This window comes from Cynocephalus volans, chromosome 16, assembly GCF_027409185.1.
Source record: "Cynocephalus volans isolate mCynVol1 chromosome 16, mCynVol1.pri, whole genome shotgun sequence".
NCBI classification, from domain to species: Eukaryota; Metazoa; Chordata; class Mammalia; order Dermoptera; family Cynocephalidae; genus Cynocephalus; species Cynocephalus volans.
Window position 1 is genome coordinate 33,611,597 of NC_084475.1, and position 11,295 is coordinate 33,622,891.

Here is an 11,295-nt window from a genome sequence, read left to right on the forward strand (position 1 = left end):
CATAACCTCTTCTATGTGACCTCTGTGTTCCTTTTCTTCTATCCTGAGAATTCTATTCTTCAAGTTCACAGGGGAAAAAATTTTAATTTTGATCCTTAATGTCACCCCATATACAAAAATCAATTTGAGATGGGTTATTGATCTAAATATGAAAGGTAAAATAATAAAGCTTCTAGGAGAACACACCACTAAAAAGCGAAAAGGCAAACCAAAGAATGAAAGAAGATATTTTCAGTACCTATTTCTGATAAGAACTTGATTCCAGTTTATATAAGAACCTGATAAGAAAAAGACAGTCACCTCAACAGAAAACATGGGCAAAGTTGGAACAGGCACTACATCAAAGAGAATATCTGAAATAATTCAAAGACATGAAAAGGTGCTCATCCTAATGAGGAAAATGTAAATTAATTTAAATAATTAAAATTTTAAATGCAAATAATTAATGAATCAGAGAAATGCAGATTAAAACCATAATGTGATACCACTACACACCCACGAACATGGCTAAAATTAAAAAGCCAGAGCTGACAAGGATGTGAAGCAAATGGAACTTTCATGCACCGCTGGTGGGGAGCAAACTGCTATCAGCACTGCAGGCACTGCTGGCAGTATGCATGGCCTAGGAACTGGTAATCGTACATCTCATATATACTCAGGAGATGTGTACATATGTGTCCAGAAAGGCATGCAGAAAAATGTTCAGAGCAGCACTAATCATATAGCCCCAAGCTAGAAAAACACCAAATGTTAAATGTCAAAGAGGAGAATAAATAAATAGAATAGTGGCTAATTCATAAAACGGAATACAATCAAAGTGAATGAACTCTACTACATGCAAATATATGGCTGAATCTCAAAGATTTAATGTCGAATGAAAGACGGCAGCCACAAATGAGAGCATACTATAAATCAGTTATCTATCACTTCATAACCAATCACCACAAAACTTAGCATCTTAAAACAACAAACACTTATTATCTCAAAATTTCTTTGGTCAGAAACCCAGGTGTCACTTAGGTGGGTGCCTCCACCTCAAGATCTCTCTCAAAGCTGTAATCAAGGTGTTGGCCAAGCCTGTGGCCTTATTTGAAGACTCAAATGAAGGAGGATCTGCTTGCAAGTGACCTCGTGTGGTTGCTGGCAGGATTCAGTGCCTCGCAGGTGGCTGGAGCGGGGGCTTCAGCTCCTCCCGGGCTGCTGCAGAGAAGGCTTCAGTTCTTCACTGACGATCGGACTGGGGGCTTCAACTCCTCACCGGCTGTTGGCCAGTGGTCTCCCTCAGTTCTCTGCCAACATGGGTTTCTCCGCAGGACAGCTCATACTACAACAGCTGTCTTCCGTAAGAACAGCAAGCAAGAGAACAAGAGAGGAGTTTTCGTAACCTAATCTTGGAAGTGACATCCCATCACTTTTGTCATCTTCTTTTCTTTAGAAGTAAGTCACTAGTTGCAGCCCACACCAAGTGCAGAGGATTATACGAGGACATTAGTACTAGGAGGTAGGGGTCATGGGGACTCATTTGGAAACTGCCTACCACATGATACGATTTCATTTCTGAAGGTCAGAAATAAGTAAAATAAATCCATGGTGATAGGAGGATTGCAGTGAATCTTGATGGGGCTCTGGGTCACTGGTAATGTTCTAAGTTTTGGCTGCTAAGGTCTAGTCACACAGCTGTTTGTACTCTGCCTGCTAAAAATCTAACAAATTTAGCAAAAGTGCAGGCAACATTTTCTTTGGAAAAAATATGGGTTTGAGGAGTCAGATAGGTTCAAATCCCAATTTTACCAGCCACTGGTTGTATAACCTTGGTCTTCATTTTCCTCGTCTGTGATGTTTGCATGTATCAGAGGATTGCATGGCAAACTAATGACTGGAAGTCGTACCATGGATACATACTCTGAAATGACTTAAAGTTCTCCCAAAGATGTGTACTGATTTGTAACTGCAACATCTGTTCAACTTCTTCCCATTGCTATGACCTTCGTGCTCATTTTGGCCTGCCTCCCATTCATCCACACCCAGGGAGAATATTCCTGAAACATTCTCTTAGGTTTAACATCAGGCAGACTGTTCTACTTATCTCTGCACATCTTCATCCTAAAACAGTAACCCTCTCTCAGTCTGCCTCAGAGAATATATCAATGCAATGACCTAAAGAAGGTATTTGCTTTATTTTCTCTTCAGGTATTTTCTTTTAGGAATTTGTGCTTACTCAATAGGAAAATGGTGAAAGAAATTATGCTATCTCCATTTTGAAGAATGGTATATAAAGTGGTGGCCAATAAAATATGCAGAAGGTGGGGGAGGACAGAAGAAAGTCTTGTCAGGGCTGGGAGGGGGAAAGGACTTTCCATTTTCAAGTTTGGGCTAGAAATCTTTACATATTTCCATGTTTTTCTGAAAACTGTTTTTGTGTCTAGAAAACGTAACCACTGTCCAATGGACATAGATCTGGTGGACTTGGGTGAAGGTGTATGTTGAGGGTGGGGGTGTTCCGGTTGTGGCTGGGAGAGCCCAGGCAAGGCCTAGGAGGAGCAGCTGTCGTGTCTGGAGTGTTCACCTGTCTGGGAACCCATCCGAGCTCAACATGAGGTCTCCTGCAGGCTGGGCATCTTCTTGGACTTGTCACCTCTCCCCCGGGGTGATGGAGATGGAGACGCAAAGGATTACTCAAAGCCCATTTTTCCAGAGCAGTGAGAGGCCCAGAAGGGGTTAATTCCAGGAGACGACTTCTTCAAGAGAGAAGCATTCCTTGGAAAAATAACCCGAACTAGGTTTTCTCTCGGGTTTTTATTATCCAGGCAAAAAGTTACAGAAAAGAACACAGGTGGTTAATCAGTCATAGTGAAAACATAAACAAACTGGCTACATAACAATTTTCATTAAAGCAGGTGCAACTTAAAAATAGTTTAAGCAATTTACCTTCAAAGAAGTCATAAAACTAAGCTATGTGACATACAAAAGAACCAATGAGATAATTGTTATGGCAACACTTAGTTCCCTAGGAAACTTAGAGAAGCAGTTGAAGGTGAAAAGTGGAACCAACTGCTGATTGGCAGAGTAGTCTTGAAGCTTTTAACATACATACTTTTCCCATCATTAGGTTTAGCAGCACCAAGGGCATCTGCCCTTAGAGCAAACACTTCTACTGTGTTACTATTCTCATATCCACACCAGAGACTTTTTAGTCCTGTGAAAGTTTTCTGTTTTTTCCCAAACTTAGCATTTCTATGTGCAATACTAAAAGGTTAGGTTATTCCTCAAACTACAAGGCTTTGGCCTTGCTAAAACTAAGGACTGTGGTCCTACTATGCTACAGCCTAAAGGGCTTTGGCCCTTCTAGCAGCTAAGGACTGTTGTCCTACTAAAATAAGGATCCTACTAAGCTACAGCCTGATCTAAGGACTGTGGTCCTTCTAATCTAAGGGCTATGGACCTACTAGGCTAAAAGATAAGGCCCTATGACATACACGTGCTTTATTAATGTTAGTACCCTCCAAGAGACGGAAGACCCTCCTCACAGCCTCCAGTAGTACCTGGCTTGGAGACTTCATGCAGGATGAAGAAATCACCTGTCCATCAATGGCGGAAATGTTCATGGTACAGCCAGACAGACAGAACCTGGGGGAAAATGAGGCAGAGAGTGAGGGAAAGTTTGATGGATGTGTGAGTGAGAAAGGAGGAAAAAGAAGGAAAAGGAGAAAAAATTAGGCAACAAGGGGAAGGAGTGGGGATGTTCCTGTCATATTAGATGTCTCCCACTGTGTGTTCCCTTCCACTGCAAACTTGATCCAGACTACAGGACCCTGTGTCTGACCAGGTCAGTGTGCAGCACGGGGTGCCATCCCAACAGGGGTGTGAAGGCTTTGTATGTGAACACAGATACAATATCTGCATGCATGGCTGTTGTCACATCAGGCATGGACCTGTTTGGGGAGGTATCTTGGTACCACTTTCTAGCCATGCTCGATGACAATGTCAGATCTTGTCCTTGCTCATTGGGGTGGGGTTGCCACCTTGTGGTCTTCATGAACTTGGAGGAGCCACAGTTAAGTGTTCTCCAAGGCTGCTGTAGCTGATGTGGGCCCTCCCTGCCCTTTATGCTGAGGGTTCACGGTCCTGGGCTCACCTTGGATCCCTACTCAGCCTGAAGTCAGAGTGTCCAAAGGCACCGAGTGGTGCTCAGCTTCTTCCACACCTATGTCGTCGGGGGCAAAGCTTGAAAGGCTGAGCAGAGGAACATCTCTTAGAAGAAGATTTCAGGGCCGGCCCATAGGCGCACTCGGGAGCGCAGCGGCACTCCTGCCGCAGGTTCGGATCCTATATAGGGATGGCCGATGCGCTCACTGACTGAGCGCAGTGTGGGCGACACCAAGCCAAGGGTTGCGATCCCTTTACTGGTCACAAAAAGACACACACACACACAAAAAAAAGATTTCAAAGAGGGCGAGGCCACCAAAGTACAAGCAAAGGTGGCTTTGGGGCCTCCATGAATACGAAATGAAAGAAGCTGCAGGAGCTACCTTCTGTGCCAATGCTGTCCTTTACTCCCAGAGGGGTGAAGAAGTTAAGGGCAGTGTGACTCCTCCTTACTCCCCCAGGCTGTTCACCTGCCCCAGCTCCTGGATTATGTCTTAGAAAAGCAAACTTTAGCTCCTGTCAGGTACAGAGGCTTGGAGAGCAAGCAAAGACTAGAGCCTGGGATGATTAATTTCTTATTTTAATAATCTATTTAATAATACTGCACATCCATCCTTCAATTTGAGTTTTCCAATTTGAAATTTAGAGATTCTCAGTGACCCATTCAATAGAAAAGCCAGGAATACAGACCTCAGGGGATGAGACTCCCATGCAGTGATCTTTTTCTTATCCCTGAAGCTCAAGGACTTCTCACCAATGGAGCTTTTGTGGCTTGAAAGAGCTCAGGGACAGGCCTTGGGTCATGCAGAAAGTCATTTCTGGATCCCATATCTTTGCATATCTCCACAGACACCTAGTTGGTAAAGAATCAGACAGGATTTCTATCCTCAAGGAGCTAATACAAGACATGTCCTGAATGGAGAGGGAGAAGTGTCCAGGAGAGGAGCCCAGTCTTGCTCTACTTCAGCACTGTGTTTCCTTCCTCTCCCCCCACTCTTGCCCATATGGGAAAATGCAAAAGCAGGAAAGCTAATGAGCTGAATAATGGTTGGGAGAGAGGGTACTTTTACTAGAGGACATTTTCCCACACTTCATGTACACACCAGGCTCACAGGTGCTATAAACCCAGGGGATATCCATCATTCACTTTGTTCAGAGCTGAACAGAGAGTGCAAAAGTTGTACCTCAGCAGATGTCACTGGCATTAAACACAAGAGAAATGGGACTCCCTAGAGCTGTGTGACACCAAATCTCACATCCCACACCTAATGTCAGGGAAACCAGTGCAGGAATCAGCTGGCACCTTGGGAGCAAGGAACACACAGCGTCCTCATAGCCCACCTTCTTGGACCACAGATTTCTTTAATTGTTCTAGATCGTCACTAGTTTTATGTCAAACCACATCACTGAAGTCCATTCAAAACTCTCATTGTAGCAATAAATAAACATGGAAAATGTTTGCAGCTTTTGTTGACTTGTAATATATGTATTCCCAGGATAAACCCTTACCTACAAAACTAACCCCAGCACTTAATCTGGTTAAAAGGGAATGCTAACTCCAGTACCTTCCAATATCCAGTCAAGAATGTACTGAAATTCAACATGTCCCAGGATATAGGGGTCAGCAAAGCAGCTGCCCAAAGGTGTTCAAGTCTTATGGTTTGAGATTTTCTACTTATAGCAGGTTGTACTTTCCAAAAATGACCATAACTGTATTTCCAGTCCCAAGTTACTTTGCCCTTAAAGTTGGGTGGGAGTTCGTGGCTGTCTCAATGAATGGAGTGCAGCAGACATTAAACACATTAGTTCCCTAGGGCTCCGGCAACAAAGAGCCACAAACTGGGTGGCTTAAAAAACCAAAAATTTATTTTCTTACAGTTCTTGAGGCTAGAGTACAAAATCAAGGTGTCACAAGGTTGGTTCCTTCTGGAGGGCTCTGAGGGAGAGACTTTTGCAAGCCTCTTTCCTAGTTTCTGGTGGTTGCTGGTACTTCTTAGCATTCCTTGGCTTGTAGACCATCATTCCAATCTCTGCCTCTGTTGTCACATGGCATTATTCCCCATGTATATCCTGTGTCCAAATTTTCCTCTTCTTGTAAGGATGCCAGTTATTGGATTAGGGCCCACCCTAATCCAGTATGACCTCATTTGAACTTGACTATATCTGCAAAGACCAGATTTCCAAATAAGGTCACCTTCACAGGTACCACGGGTTAGGACTTGAATGTACAACGCAACAACAGTACAACATTGAGGCAGAGTGATTTCTCCAAAGGTTAGGTCATAAAAGGCAACCTAATTTCTGCCTGGATCTCTCTCTCAAAGGATGCTCACCTTTGGGACCCAGCCACCTTTTTGTCAGAAAGCCTAGGACACATGAAGAGGCCTCATATAAGAGTTCCAGTTTACAGCCCTGGCTAAGGTCTCGGCCTGCGGCTAGTCACATAAGTGAATGGACCTTCAGATGATTCCAACCCCAGCCTTTGAGCTGTGCCATGTGATGCTGAGTGGAGCAGAGATGAACTGTCCCCATGGATCCCTGCCCAAATGCAATTTGAGAATAAAATAAATGTAGTTGCTCTTTTAAACTACTAAGTTCTAGGGAGGTTTGTTGGACAGCATTTGATTATTGGAACACTACTCAATGTCCACTGCCCTACCTGAGATATCTGGAATCTTCTGTGGTAGGATCACCTCTTACAATGAGAACATGGCCTGGGAATCTTACTGTGGGTTTCTTTTGGCTTTAACCATCCTTCTCTCTGCACACAGTCTGAACCAGATTGGTAGATATGTAGGTGTTACGTGCTTCAGTCTGACTTAAGTAAAGATGTGGTCAAGTACTGAAAGTTTTTAATTACTTCCCTTGGTGAGGTATCTCTCCAACCCTGTGGCGGTTCAACCACTAGTATGGGAGTGTAGCTATGACTCTTACTAGCTGCACAATGTGAGCCAAATTCCTTAAACTCTCCAAGTTTTAGCATCCATCTGTAAAATGGGCATAGTGCTATCCATCTCATCTACATAATCTTATAGCTCAATGTCTGGCCCATTGTAAGTGCTCAAGAAGTAACAGATGACTGTTTTGATTGAAAGTTAAAATATTCAAAATTTTTTTCCTATAGAAAATAATCTCATTGATGGAGGTTGTACAAATCTGCAAAACATATCCCTACTTAGTAACCAACTGTAAGACTATGCTACTCTGGAATCTCAATTCTTCAGCATCAAATAAGGGACGGTAAATTTTTGACAGCAACATAATCCTTGTTGCCACAGCTCACAAGGGCATATTTATTAAAATAGGTGGCACTAATCCATGAGTGACTATTAAGTTGACAAGTTGAAATGAATTTTCTTTTTTTTAAACTAGCTACAGTGCACTTACAAAGCAAAAGAAATGCCCCCCCCCCAAAAAAAGTCCTATATCTGATGGTTGGGAAATTTCTAACTAAATAGTTTGTCTTCTCTGATGGCGAGATTTAACCCCTATATTAGCAACATACATATGAGACCATGAGACTGAGAATTTTGAAGAAAATTTTAAGAACATGTTGAAAAATGAGTTTGAGACTACAGAATTAGCTGGAATCAAGGAGCACTTAGCTGATCTTGGGATCACAAGTGGGAACCAAACTTAATGCTTCTGAGTAATAGTATTTTTATATACAAGATTTTATGTGTTATTTCTGGTAATTTTTATTCAGCCCTATGCATTCATCAGAAACTTAAACACTTTATAATCTTCAAAATAAATGTGAATTTCATTTACACAGGTTTTGGCAGAAGGAGGTTTCTTTCAACAAAGTCCACTTAGTTTGCTTGTTTTGTTCTCATACTTACCAGTGTATACTAAACGGACTCCATTCTTATTTATATTACTGTCTTTAAACTACTTCCCACTTGCCTTTTACAAACCCAGACTCTACTGGTAAATGGCTTTTTCTCCTTGCATCTGTAGAAAACTTACAGACTTTGAATGCTAAGTAGAAGGAAACCAAAACCCAAATTTGCAAATCTGTGCACTTGAAACTGTGTAGCTGGAGTCAATCTTTTGTCTGGAGCCTGGAGAAAATACTTGCTTCTGTGGCTAGGTGGCAATGTTCCTTTACCAAAAGGATGGTTATTGGAGCTTGCAGATCACTTTCTAAAACAGAAAAGAAAATACTGCCTTACTGCCTCTTCATTGGCAACTTTTTAACCAGACTTCTTGGTTTCAGCCCAGGAAGAGACACCAGCAACGTCGGAGGGCACAAAACAAAAATAATATTCTTGCTAGCTACTGTGCGTTGCAAAACTGGCTAGTTGACAGTATAAAGCACACGGTTGTTTCCACTAACTGTAAAAATCCCCTCTAGGCAGGAACTAGAGTCTATCCCAGACTCTAGTAAAGTGATATAATCTCGCTTGTCCAATAATTAGTGGTATAGTATTCATTTCATTTACAACAAAACAACTCTGACATTTTGGTTATAACATCTGTGTTTGATGTGCTTAAGAATTACTGCAGGTTCTTTTCTAAAAAGGAGTTTCTTTCACCCCAACACCGGGTTGGGTTGCTAGATTTAGTAAATAAAAATATGAGACACCCAGTTAAATTTGAATTTTAGTAAACAATGTATAAATACTTTTAATATAAATATGACCCATGCAATAATTGTGACTTACTTAGACTGAAAAAGTATTTGTTGTTTATCTGAAAATTTCTGAATCAGTGGGCCTGGTACTGCATTTTAACAAATACTCGTGGTGTTTCCGATACAGGTGATTCTCAGATCACACTTCCAAACAGCAAGGGTCTGAAGCTCTGGGTTCATGAGTCTCCCTGAGAATCAAATCTTTTCCCAGAAAAATACTCATATAAACCAAGTACTTCCCACTATTTCAGTGATAGTACTGAAATTCAGGATTGACTAGCCCACAAAATCCATGAACCCCACATTAAGAACTCGCTTTATAATTTCATGTGGTTTACTGAAAAGACTGGATCTTCCACAGAAGTGAGAGGAAAACAAGTTGATTTCGATTTCCCTCACTCCCTCTACTCTTTGTCTTCCCCCACACCTCTCAGCACAGGAGCTTTTCCATCTTTCCAGAAGGAATGATGCCTTGCAACGATTTGAATTTCCTGTTCAAATAACTTGTTTTTCCTTTAGAGTCTCCCAACTGGCTCTGTAAAAGGGTTGTTTTAAAATAGGGTCTATTTCTGTGCCTGGCTAATTCCACTTACCATAATTTTCTCTGAGTTCAGCCATGTTGCTGTGAATGGCAGGATTTCATTCTTTTTATGGCAGAGAATTCCAATGAGTGTATGTATCACATTTTCCTTATCCAGTCGTCTGTCAATGGACATTTAGGTTGATTCCAACTCTTAGCTATTGTAAATAGAGCTGCAATAAACAAAATTATCCCGATTTGATCACCACATATTGTACACATATATTGATATAAATATATACAATCAATAAAAAGGAATTAATTTTAAAAACAGCATCAAAATAAACAAAATAGGGTCTGCCTAAGAGAAGCCTCAGATACTCTTAACCAAATTGATCTTCATTAGCTATGCAAGTAACCAATATTTTTTTCTTAAAAAAAGAAGCTTTGTTGAGATATAATTCACATACCTAACCTTTACCCTTTTATTTATTTAACTTTTTTAGCTGCTCTTGTTGCACAAAAAAGTAACATGTGAGATGATAGATAAATTAATCTGCTTCACTATTGTAACCATTTTACATGCATATGTATCCTATAACATCAAGTTGTAAACCTCAAACACACACAATAAAATTTGTAAAAGAAAAAAGAAAGAAAAGCAAATAACTGATTTTGAGCCAAGCTGAATCACAGAGAGGTCACCTTAAATGCCCATCAAACCATAAAAATGTAGAGAGGACTTGCAAGGCACAGAAGAAATGTTGTATTTCGAATGAAACAGAATCACACACTTGAAGATGTTATCAAGTCAGAGGTTCTCACCTTACATCAAAGATTCTCAATAGGGGGCAATCTTGTCCCCCAGCCAGGGGACACGAGGCAGCGTCTGGAGACATTTTTGGTTGTCACACCATGTGTGGGTGTGTGTCGGTGCTGCTGGAATGATACACAGGAGAGTTGTCTCTCCTCCACCTACCCCGAGGAATGCCCAGGGAGTTCACAGTGTCAGTAGCACCGCCCTCAAGAGCAAGAACGTAGAAAAGGCCAGGTTTTCCCAGTCCTCCCAGCTCTGCTTTTGGGAAGCAACTGCCCTGATTCATTCTAGAGCAAAACTCCAGAGCCCCCAAGTGCCAGTCACAGCAGTGGTGGGGAGTTCTAGCTTATCTCCCCCAAATATCCAAGCTTCTCCTCTTCATGCATTCAATGACAATGAGTTTGACAGAAGCCTTGAGAGGAGGAGCCCCAGTGAGTGGCTCTGTGGACCTCAGCATGCAGACCCTGAGGCAGGGCCATCACCCAGGATAATAGCTTTGGTGGCAAGTGCAGAAGCTGCAGCCGCGGTGCTGAGGAAGTGTCTTAGAAGCAGTGTGTCCCAGTCTGCAGGCTGTGTTCAGGGACAAGGCACCCACCATCCCGGTCAGAATGATATAGTCATCCAGCCACTCCTAAAGTATCTAAGGCATCCTGTCCCCAGGTGAGGAGATGGCACCACAGTACGGCTGTGGTATTAATGCCCCTTGGAGCTAAAATAAAGCTTGCCGGGTGATATGGCACTGGAACTTGGTTAAGTCCCAGGGCAGAAATCCCAAGGCCCTGGATTAGGCATCTCCTCCTGAAAGGCTGGGCCTTATGATGGTAAGAACTGCTACACAGGTAAAGCATCTGTAAAGCTGCTAGAGCTCTGTGCTGGGCTGCAGCAGAACCCTGCTGCAACCTCAGCACTTCTACAAGGGAAGGTGAGTCCATCATATTGCGCTCTCATGGGCTGGAATAGGCCTGAGCCTCGGGCGTTAGCATTCGGGGACCAGCACTTTGGAGTTATAGCTATAACCACGCCTAAGGATGTACCAGGGCCGATTATTTTAGTGACTCTGTTGGCTGGCCTGCTACTGACCCTCAGTCCACACCCATAGAGCTCCTTAATTCACAGCAGTAGGCAGGCAAGGGGAGAGTATTTCCATCTTTCCTCCTGAGATAAAAGTCTTAGTAT